The 9,375-nt window shown below is 37.6% G+C and overlaps 1 pseudogene; it reads left to right on the top strand.

Moving 5' to 3' along the window:
- The first annotated feature begins 3,837 nt into the window (after positions 1-3,837).
- LOC100891612 lies at positions 3,838-9,100 on the top strand (annotated as a pseudogene).
- The last annotated feature ends 275 nt before the right edge of the window (positions 9,101-9,375 follow it).

Raw genomic sequence — 9,375 nt, forward strand, 5'->3', positions numbered from 1 at the left:
TCCGAATAATCTTACCTGACTTGCCTGTGCTTAAGAATTTGTATTGAATTTTATATTTTTTCTATTATCTTTATTAGAAAACTTCATTCACATGGTACATTTGTATTTTGTTTGAAAACTTGTAACCATTGTTTTTTTTTGTAATTCATAGTTATCCATTCCACTTATGGTTATTTAGTATGTATGGTGTATGACCAGTTTTAAATCTTTTTTTAGTTTTCATTTTAAGATTTGCCCTTTCTTTCACTGCCTATCTTAAATTATAAAATCGTATGTATCAAGTGCTCTGCCTTATAACAACAAGAACAACGACGAGAACAACAACAAGAACAACAACAAGAACAAAAACTACAAGGAAAAAACTAAAAGGATATCTGGTTCAAACCGGTCCAAAGGGTTTTCCCCTGATGTGTGACGACAAGTATACACCCATTTGATATAGAAATCTCTATGATTGGACATGACAGATATGACGAATCATCTTTTGGGCCAATCATCGTCTTACAACATCGACATGTATGCAAATTAATGCCGGTGTGACGGCTATCTCGAGCTAGTGGTACATTATACTTGTACATACCTAAAGCGCGCTAGCATGTCAAGATAGCTCATTTCAATTCAACGCCGCACTTTGATTAGAGTGGGAAAGAGAAAAAGGCCGTGTATAATATTAATACTTTCTGTCTTTCTACTTCATGGAGAATTTTTTGTTGTTGTACATGTCACGAAAGATTTCTTGTTCTTGTAGTGCAGTTTCGCGTGGTGGGAGATAATGTTTTTCGTTAATTTTGACCATATTCGGTAGGCAGTGGAGACCTGGAATCTATACTTTGTGAAGATCTATTGACCTAAACCTAAATCCAAGTTGACTGTTAGTGTTATGGATTTGGATTGCCATGGAGTTTTTGATAAAGACTTCTCACTTGTAACATGATAAAAAGGTAAGTATATCATTTCATATTTAATATATTAGAGGAAGTTTTCTCATTCTATGAAAGAACACAGTAATAAATTAAATGGTTATCATATATATTTCAGATTTAGTACGCTCAATGGCACAAATCCACGATAATATGCCTTTATTTTAAAGTGAACGGTTGTTAAAGATTGACGAAAGAACTGCGTAATTTTGTGGGAAATGTAACTTATTATATTCCATCTACTGTACTAACCCGCTGGTATGCAGAAAATCCTGAAAAAAAAACTAAAACCAGAAAGACATTTGTGATTTTCTTTGAGTTTGAAGGTGTTAACGTGTAACCCCCTTTAACAGTACATTTTCACAACCGTTTTCCTTGAAAATATGACACAAAACAGGCGTTTACAAATCTTTCAACATCGAATTGTTTGGAATGGTATATATAGAGCCAACTCATTTCTCTGTGACGATTTACATTCACCTAAAATTCAATATAATTATAATAATACGGTTGGGAGAATTTAGAAATCGATCAGATCATTTTTTTCCCATTTTTAGTATCAATAATGGTCTCTATTCACTCAAACTCTAAAATTGAAGTCACTACCTTAGCACCATTTTCTCTCATCTGGGGGGAGGGGGGGGGGGGGAGGGGGTAATCATGGTAACAATATTTGACAGGAATGTGTACAAGGGCAAATAGAGTACAGTTACATGTGCATGTATATTAAAGTGAATCAGAAGGGAGGGGGGGTTAAAAAAGAGATAATAGTAAGAAAACAACTTTGAATACATGTAACTATGAATTCTCTGTGAGGATTATAATAGAGGCCTGAAATGAAATTATTTCTCTTCAAAATATGTTCATAGTATCGCTGCCGAAAATGTCTTTAAGACAAGAGTAGGGTACAAAGGCCCTATAAATTACTACAAAAAAATATAATGTTAGTTGAAATGGAAAATCTGCGAAATAAGAGAATAACATTATCAGTTTGCTGTCATGTGATTAAATAAACACAATTTGTTGATGTCATGGGACAGGTTCGAATCCTGTGAGATTCCGGTCAAATCGATCACTAAGAATCTTCTTTGGTGTCCATACATCATCATTATTGTTTTTTATCCAATCATTATCATCATTTAGGCTCTAAATCTCGTGTCAGTCGTAGCATGGTGACATCTATGTATCACTAAACCTTCCATGATTTATACTGGCAGCTCTACCATGGGAACTTTATTTAAAAAAACGCTCAATACACATCTCTTCATTTTGGAAAAAGGAGTATTCTGATTTATAAGTACTATTGGCTGAACAGTCGAAATTACTCTTGAGCTAAAAAGTGCGTCCCACAAAGAAGAAAAAACGAACCCCGAAAATAAACGATTATTGTAATTAGTGAACGAACTTTTCTTAAAAATTATATTTTAATTACAAAATCCATACTCGCTTCGCCAAGTAACATGTTATGAATTTGGTGTGTCATGTTCAGATCCCTGGATGACAGGGGCGTTCATCTTCATAATTTTATTTCCCCAAAACCAATAACAAAAAAGCGTCCCTTTTGTAACTAAAAAGGGTGCCAATCCTAAAAAGAAAATTACATATTCTGTTGGTTTATTTTCTGAATTATGAGCACATTAGACCATACCTCTCCCTCTTTACCATAAAGGAATTTGTTTGTTTGTATGTTTGATTTTATTCCTGCATTTTTCAACATAGGCCATGTAAAAAGTAATAAACATATGAAAGTACATATATATTATACAACAAAAATCAAAATACATACATTATAATCATATCATGATTGAAATTTGCCTCATTATTCTGATTCTTTACCAAGATATTGCAGTTTTGAAAAAACTGCAAAGATCCCTGTTCATAATAACTCATATTGTGAACCAAATTAAATGAAAAGCAAGGGATTATTATGTACAGCTCATAGATTGTTTACAATAACCGTTTGATTTTGCAAAATTACAAAAAGTACACTTCTTGGCAGCTTCTATATACACCAAATCTTACCAAAGTATCCTTCGTATATAATATTAAACATCTTGATTTGAAACCACCTCATGTTGATATCTACGTTGACTGAAATGGAATTAGACAGTATACCGACCCCAAAGTTCATGCTTTACATTATTTTACTTTGTAATTTTGATAAATATGTGAACAGCCTAATTTTATTTTCACCGCAAAACTTGGTAAGGCTATGAATGAACCAGTCGTTTACTGTGCATGTATTTATCATGGCTGTATACCTCACCGTTTTTTTCTTTCATTTGCTGGCATGAGTTCCACATTGATGCATTATGCGAATTTTGTCGGTTGGTTGGCGATGTAGCTTCGCTTCAAGACAACAACAAAAATTGGCAGCTGTAACCTCCACCATTGACTGTATATCAAATTATATTACATTTCTTGGGGGAAATTAGTTCGTCTTCTTTTTGAACGGCTTCAGTGTGTTTGAAATTAGAATCAGAACAGTTCAAGGAGAATAAATCTGTTTGGGGAGGATTATTGGGGGTGGGTTGGGGGGGGGGGGACTCCATGCCCCTCCACGCCCCTTCTAGAACCACCAATGGTTTGAATCAGGGTGATCAATGAGAACTAGACACAGTGGTTGAAACTTGTCGGTAAGAACTTTCATATATTCATATGTGATATAAAATCATGTCTTTGTATATACTAATTGGTGGCACTGTAATACAAGTCATGTACTACCAGGAAGATACAGAAGCAATTCTGAAGTACACTATAGTAACACTACATAATAATCACTCTCACTTTTTACTGCACTGAGCAGAGATAATTCTATTGACTATAACATGAACGATCTTAATTCCAGGAATATCTTCCTAAATAATATATAACTGTCTATGTACATGTAATATCAGCTAGAAACGCGCCACCCACCATGACTTGTATGTGTTGGGGGGGGGGGGGTATTTCTCCTTGTAGACAGACTATGTTACATACCGCGTGCGTATCGAGGCCAGTTTGAATAAAATTGTTATCAATAGTACATGGCCTTGAACTAAAAAATGGAAAAAGATATCATGATAATGACAATAACGACCGCATTTGTAACAATACTGTGGTTTTATCGTCAATGGAGAAACTGCGCAATCTAGAGTTTATCTGTAACATTTGGCTGATGTATCCCAGTTGCTGTTTTTGCTTTAGTTTTATGATAACAATTATCATAAATTCCTTTCTACGTCCAGCTGTCTGCCGAATGTCATTTTAAAAGTGTGGTGGGGGAGGGGGAGGGGGGGGGGACAACAATTCTATTGGACCATCTTCGGCGTGTTTTCTGTTTTTCGCGTGTTTGTTCCCGGTGAGTCTCCGGAGAGTCTCCGGACGCGCGGGTTCGGCTGCCTATGCCGGGTCTTTGTGTTTCTTTTGTCGGGGCTTGTTCGGTGCGCAATACTTATGTTGCTCGTTGCTAGGTCGGACAAACCTTGAGCTTGCTCGACCTGGCAACGGCAGACTGATGTACGCTGAATGGGCCTTGGCGGGGGAGTCCCAGGGATCTGGCGCGGGCGGGTGAGATCGCGCGTCTTTGGTCTCTCTGGGAGCGGACATGTGCAGGATCTGATGCACGTTGTTGAAGGTCTATTACTTACTTTATACTGGGAATCTCGCTCAACAAGCGTAGCTTTTCTGAGATTCCCTTTTCCCCCTCTCAGTTTGTCTTATTCTCAAACTTAATTGTACTCTGTAAACTTATTTTATTACGAACATACTTGTCACTATTTAGTTACTTTTATAATTCATTTGTTCTATTATAATACTGTATGGTTTATATATGTCATTCAAATTGTGGATATTTGAGTGGAAAATAAATCAAATCAAATAAAAATCAAATCAAATTAAATCAATGGCCTAAGGTTTTCTTTGTGAGTGAGCAAATGTTTGACGATTTTATTGGGTGCAGAATGCAAAAGTTGCTCTTATCATATCGTTATGTCGTATGTAATTCTTCAAAATAATCTACTTGATGAAATTGAAATCACAATGTGATCTTATTAAATGAATAAGACAATACTAGTCGTATTGTCGTTGTTTGTGCGATACCAAAAGCGGGCAAGTGTATCCCGTTAGCTTTGTTTGGGATAATGATAAAGCTACTTTCGATAAAGCTCTTTTTTCGGGGGGGGGGGGGTGATATTTTTGTCACAGCAGCCCTTTTCCACCGGGTTGCACTACAGTAGTTTAGAATTGTCAAACTTCTTATTTACATTGTTTTCTAAAAGGCACGTGATACGTCAAGCTTTATAATTATAATAGCGTTTAAAAAATAGATATTCAGAAAGGCATTGTAACATAATATACATGCTTAGTACAACTGAAATGCGATGCAAAAATCCATGAATCTTCAAATATAGTATATTTTAACTGTGCTATGGTGTCATCAAGTAAATACGCACTTTATTATAAATATTTTGTATCAATTCTTGTCTGTGGAAAGTGTTAACAAACTTATCGTGATAATCATTTTCTATTTCAACAAGCATCGCCACTGTGACACATACGTAAAGTGGCCTACTCATCTAGCAGCCCGGCACACCCTGTCCGTCATTATTTTGTTTGTGTGCTTGCCTAACATAGCAACTTGAGCTCTATATTTTGTGTTCAACTATCGATGATTCTGAGCTTACGAAGACGCTCTCGGATGATGGCAAATCATTTACGCTTCAAAATAATTCCCTGTAGCGATGTAGTACAAGATGGGAACAACAATATTTGCATGTGCATAGCAGAAAGAAAGAGGTAGAAAGATAGAGAGAGGGGAGAGAGGGAGAGAGAGAGATAAAGAGGGGGTGAGAGAGAGAGAGAGCGAGAGAGAGAGAGAGAGGGAGAGAGAGAGAGAGAGTCGGCTGATATATATGAGGTATATCTTTGTCCATTGCGAATGATGTTTATATTGGTCTTTTGCTAGTTTTGCCATTATTGTTGTGGCACGTAAGCTGCTAGAATACACACGATCATTTAATTTTTTTGTGATGTTGACACAATCAACATTTTTTGTACAAGTGCGTTGATCAGGACAGCACAAGGGGGCGCTCTTTAACATGATACAGCGTTCTAGAATGATTCTGTTGTTTAACGCAACAGATTGTGTTTTAATGTTTTTTATTAGGTTCTCTTTAGCAAGATCCTTGCTTTACCCTAAATAATGTGAATTTATAACTTTAGGATACTCGTGGAATTATCCGCTCTCTAGTTCTTACCAGATCAAAAACACGAAATCTTAGTATGTTTGTTAGAGGAGAAAACATCGATAAGGCTTCCGGTGCTCAATTTTTTGTTTATTTTCACAAATGCTCCCTTAGTTTTTAAACCTGTAATAAGTTCCTCTGGTGCTGATGATAATACTATCTCTGGGATTTCCTATAATCAAGTGCATAATGGTTTCACACGTGATCAGGTAAATATTATTGATTTCTTCATGTGGTTAACTGTATGATTTAAATCTACCTTTACCAAGTACTTGAATGAAAATGATGAAATCGCATCTCGTCCTCGTCAATCATGTCTACTCTCCTGTCTTTGCAGTTGAAGCCTGTATATAATTTTATAAATTTGTAAACTTAATTGTAAAAGTTATTTGAATTTAGATTGAAAATATGATCACAATTTAACATAGCATGATTCTCTAATCCTTTCTCTCAGTTAACGCCTATACTTGTCTAGTTCTGGGAGGTGATCTCTGATTGATTGATTTTATTTATTCATTTCATATTGTTTGCACAATAAAGTTTGCACAATATAGTTGACAAAGTAAGATCAAGATCATGAAATGAAAGAGGAACCTACTGGAAAGCATAACTTGTTTTTTTGTAGGTTCCAAAGAATACGGTATCGGCCCGACCAGTACTACCAAGACGACTCTGATCTCCAGCTCGAGCGTATCAACGTCTAGTACACTGAGGCGGCAGGAGGACAATACGTCCAAAGAGCGGTTCTTCTCGACCTCGAGCCAGGCACTATAGACGTTCTGGTCCATTTAGTCAGCGTTTCAGACCAGACAACTTCATCGTTGGCCAGAGCGGAGCAGGGAACAACTGGGCCAAAAGACACTTCACAGAAGGCGCTAAACTAATTCATTCTGTGATGGACATTGTACGAAAGGAGGCCAAGGGATGTGACTGTATTCAGGTTGGTTTAAAGGTAAAGACCAGTATTGGAAACGCCCCAATTTCAAAAAATGAAATGGAAGCTCTCATTACCGATCATGTGAAAGAATATATGTTTTGACTAATACATGATGATAAAAAGTTTGCCGGGAAACCGCCTACTAATTCATATATTTGGTAAATTTGTTTCTCTCATGGTCTGTGAGAGATATAGGGTAGTCCCATATACATCTTTCTGTGTATAGTGCTTGTAACTTTACGAAGAATGGGCCAAATTTCTTATCATTTTGATGATTCCAGAACCTTGCAGATGCTAGATGCTAGATGATCAACCTTTTCTGATCGATTCCACATCGTTTCTTTCACAATGCAATCTCATGACCATAACTGGTCTTTACCTTTAAAAAACTCGAGTGACTGTTTCGATCATAGTAATACATCCTTCACGAAGCATTACAAAACAACCTTCACTTTAATTATAAAGCATTACAATTTTGTTCTGATGCCTGCGTTATGCAGTTGACTTTGGAAGTGTTTTAGGGCAACACTTGTAATTATGTGTCCGTATATTTCCAAATTGCTATTATGACTTTGTCGTCTAGTGACTGAATTAACAACAGTTCATCTGTTCGATACAAATATCAGAATCCCTTATTTGATATCTTGGTTTGAATAATTTTGTCTGGATAATGTTTACTCATTATTTTATTTTCGAATCATTCATTTAATATTCAATATTTGCCATTATCGGGAGTAGTGGTTCTCTGGCTTTTGTAATTATTATTCAGATGCTGCATATCTGTAATATAGTACTTAACATAATGCTCCAAATCTTTTGATAAATATCCTTTCTTTTGAATTGATAGAAATTTAAAGATATTAATAGAAAGAAGCCACGAAATGAATTCAATATTTGAAATTGTTGCATTAAAGTTATCGTTTACCCTTAATGAATATTTCCATTTCCTATTCAATTATCATTTTAAAAATAGGTCACTCGCACCAAATGACTAAGAGCCTGGCTTAAACATACGTGACCATTTATTTTATGTGTCTATGTCCACAGGGGTTCCAGCTTACGCATTCTTTGGAAGGTGGAACTGGCTCTGGTGTGGCCACCAAGATCCGTGGGGAATACCCTGATCGAATCATGACGTCCTTCAGCGTTGTCCCTTCGCCAAAGGCTTCAGACGACGTCGTCGAACCTTACAACGCTACCCTGTCCGTCCACCAACTGGTCGAGAATACCGATGAGGCGTTCTGCATCGACAACGAAGCACTCTACGACATCTGCTTCCGAACCCTGAAGCTTACGACTCCGACCTAGGGTGACCTGAATCATCTTGTGTCTGCAACCATGAGTGGCGTTACAACATTACTTGTCTCAGGTTTCCTGGCCAGCTGAACGCAGATCTTCGTAAGCTAGCAGTCAACATGGTTCCATTTCCACGTCTCCATTTCTTCATGGCTGGATTTGCTCCTCTGACAAGCCGTGGTAGTCAATAATACAGGGCCACATCTGTTGCCGAGCTAACACATAAGATGTTTGATTCTAAGAACACGATGGCAGCCTGCGATCCTCGCCACGGCCGCTACCTCACCGTTGCCGCAATCTTCCGTGGCCGTATGTCCATGAAGGAGGTTGACGAACAGATGCTTAACGTACAGAACAATAACAGCAGCTACTTCGTCGAATGGATCCTCAATAATGCCAAGACTGCTGTCTGTGACACCCTCCCCGAGGTCTCAAAATGGCTGCGACCTTCATCGGCACGGCACCGCCATCCAGGAACTCTTTAAAGGCATCTCTGAGCAGTTCTCCGTCATGTTCAGACGAAAGGCCTTCCTCCATTGGTACACTGGTGAAGGTATGGACGAGATGGAGTTCACAGAGGCTGAGAGCAACATGAACGACTTGGTGTCCGAGTACCAGTAGTACCAGGACGCAACTGTCGAAGAGGAGGATTTCGATGAGGAAGAGGAAGAAGAAGAAAATAAGATGCCTCGTAAATATCTGTGAAGTCGCTTAACTAGATTCATAACTGAGAACGATTGATAGGAACATCATAGTTGTATAGATCTTGTCAGTATTTTTACAGGATATGATATGTCGATAACAAAGGATTTCTCAAATGATATGCTCCCATCATATCCCTCTCTTCTATTCTCTCCCCCTCTCTCTCTCTCTCTCTATCTCTCTCTGTCTTTCTCTTTCTCTCTCAATGTCTCTCTCTCTCTTTCTATCTGTCTCTGGCTCTCTAAGTGTCCCTCTCTTTCTCATCCTCCCTCTCTAACAGATCTCTCGTTCTCTC

This window comes from Strongylocentrotus purpuratus, unplaced genomic scaffold (genome assembly GCF_000002235.5).
Source record: "Strongylocentrotus purpuratus isolate Spur 01 unplaced genomic scaffold, Spur_5.0 spur5_contig_849, whole genome shotgun sequence".
In the NCBI taxonomy this organism is placed as follows: domain Eukaryota; kingdom Metazoa; phylum Echinodermata; class Echinoidea; order Camarodonta; family Strongylocentrotidae; genus Strongylocentrotus; species Strongylocentrotus purpuratus.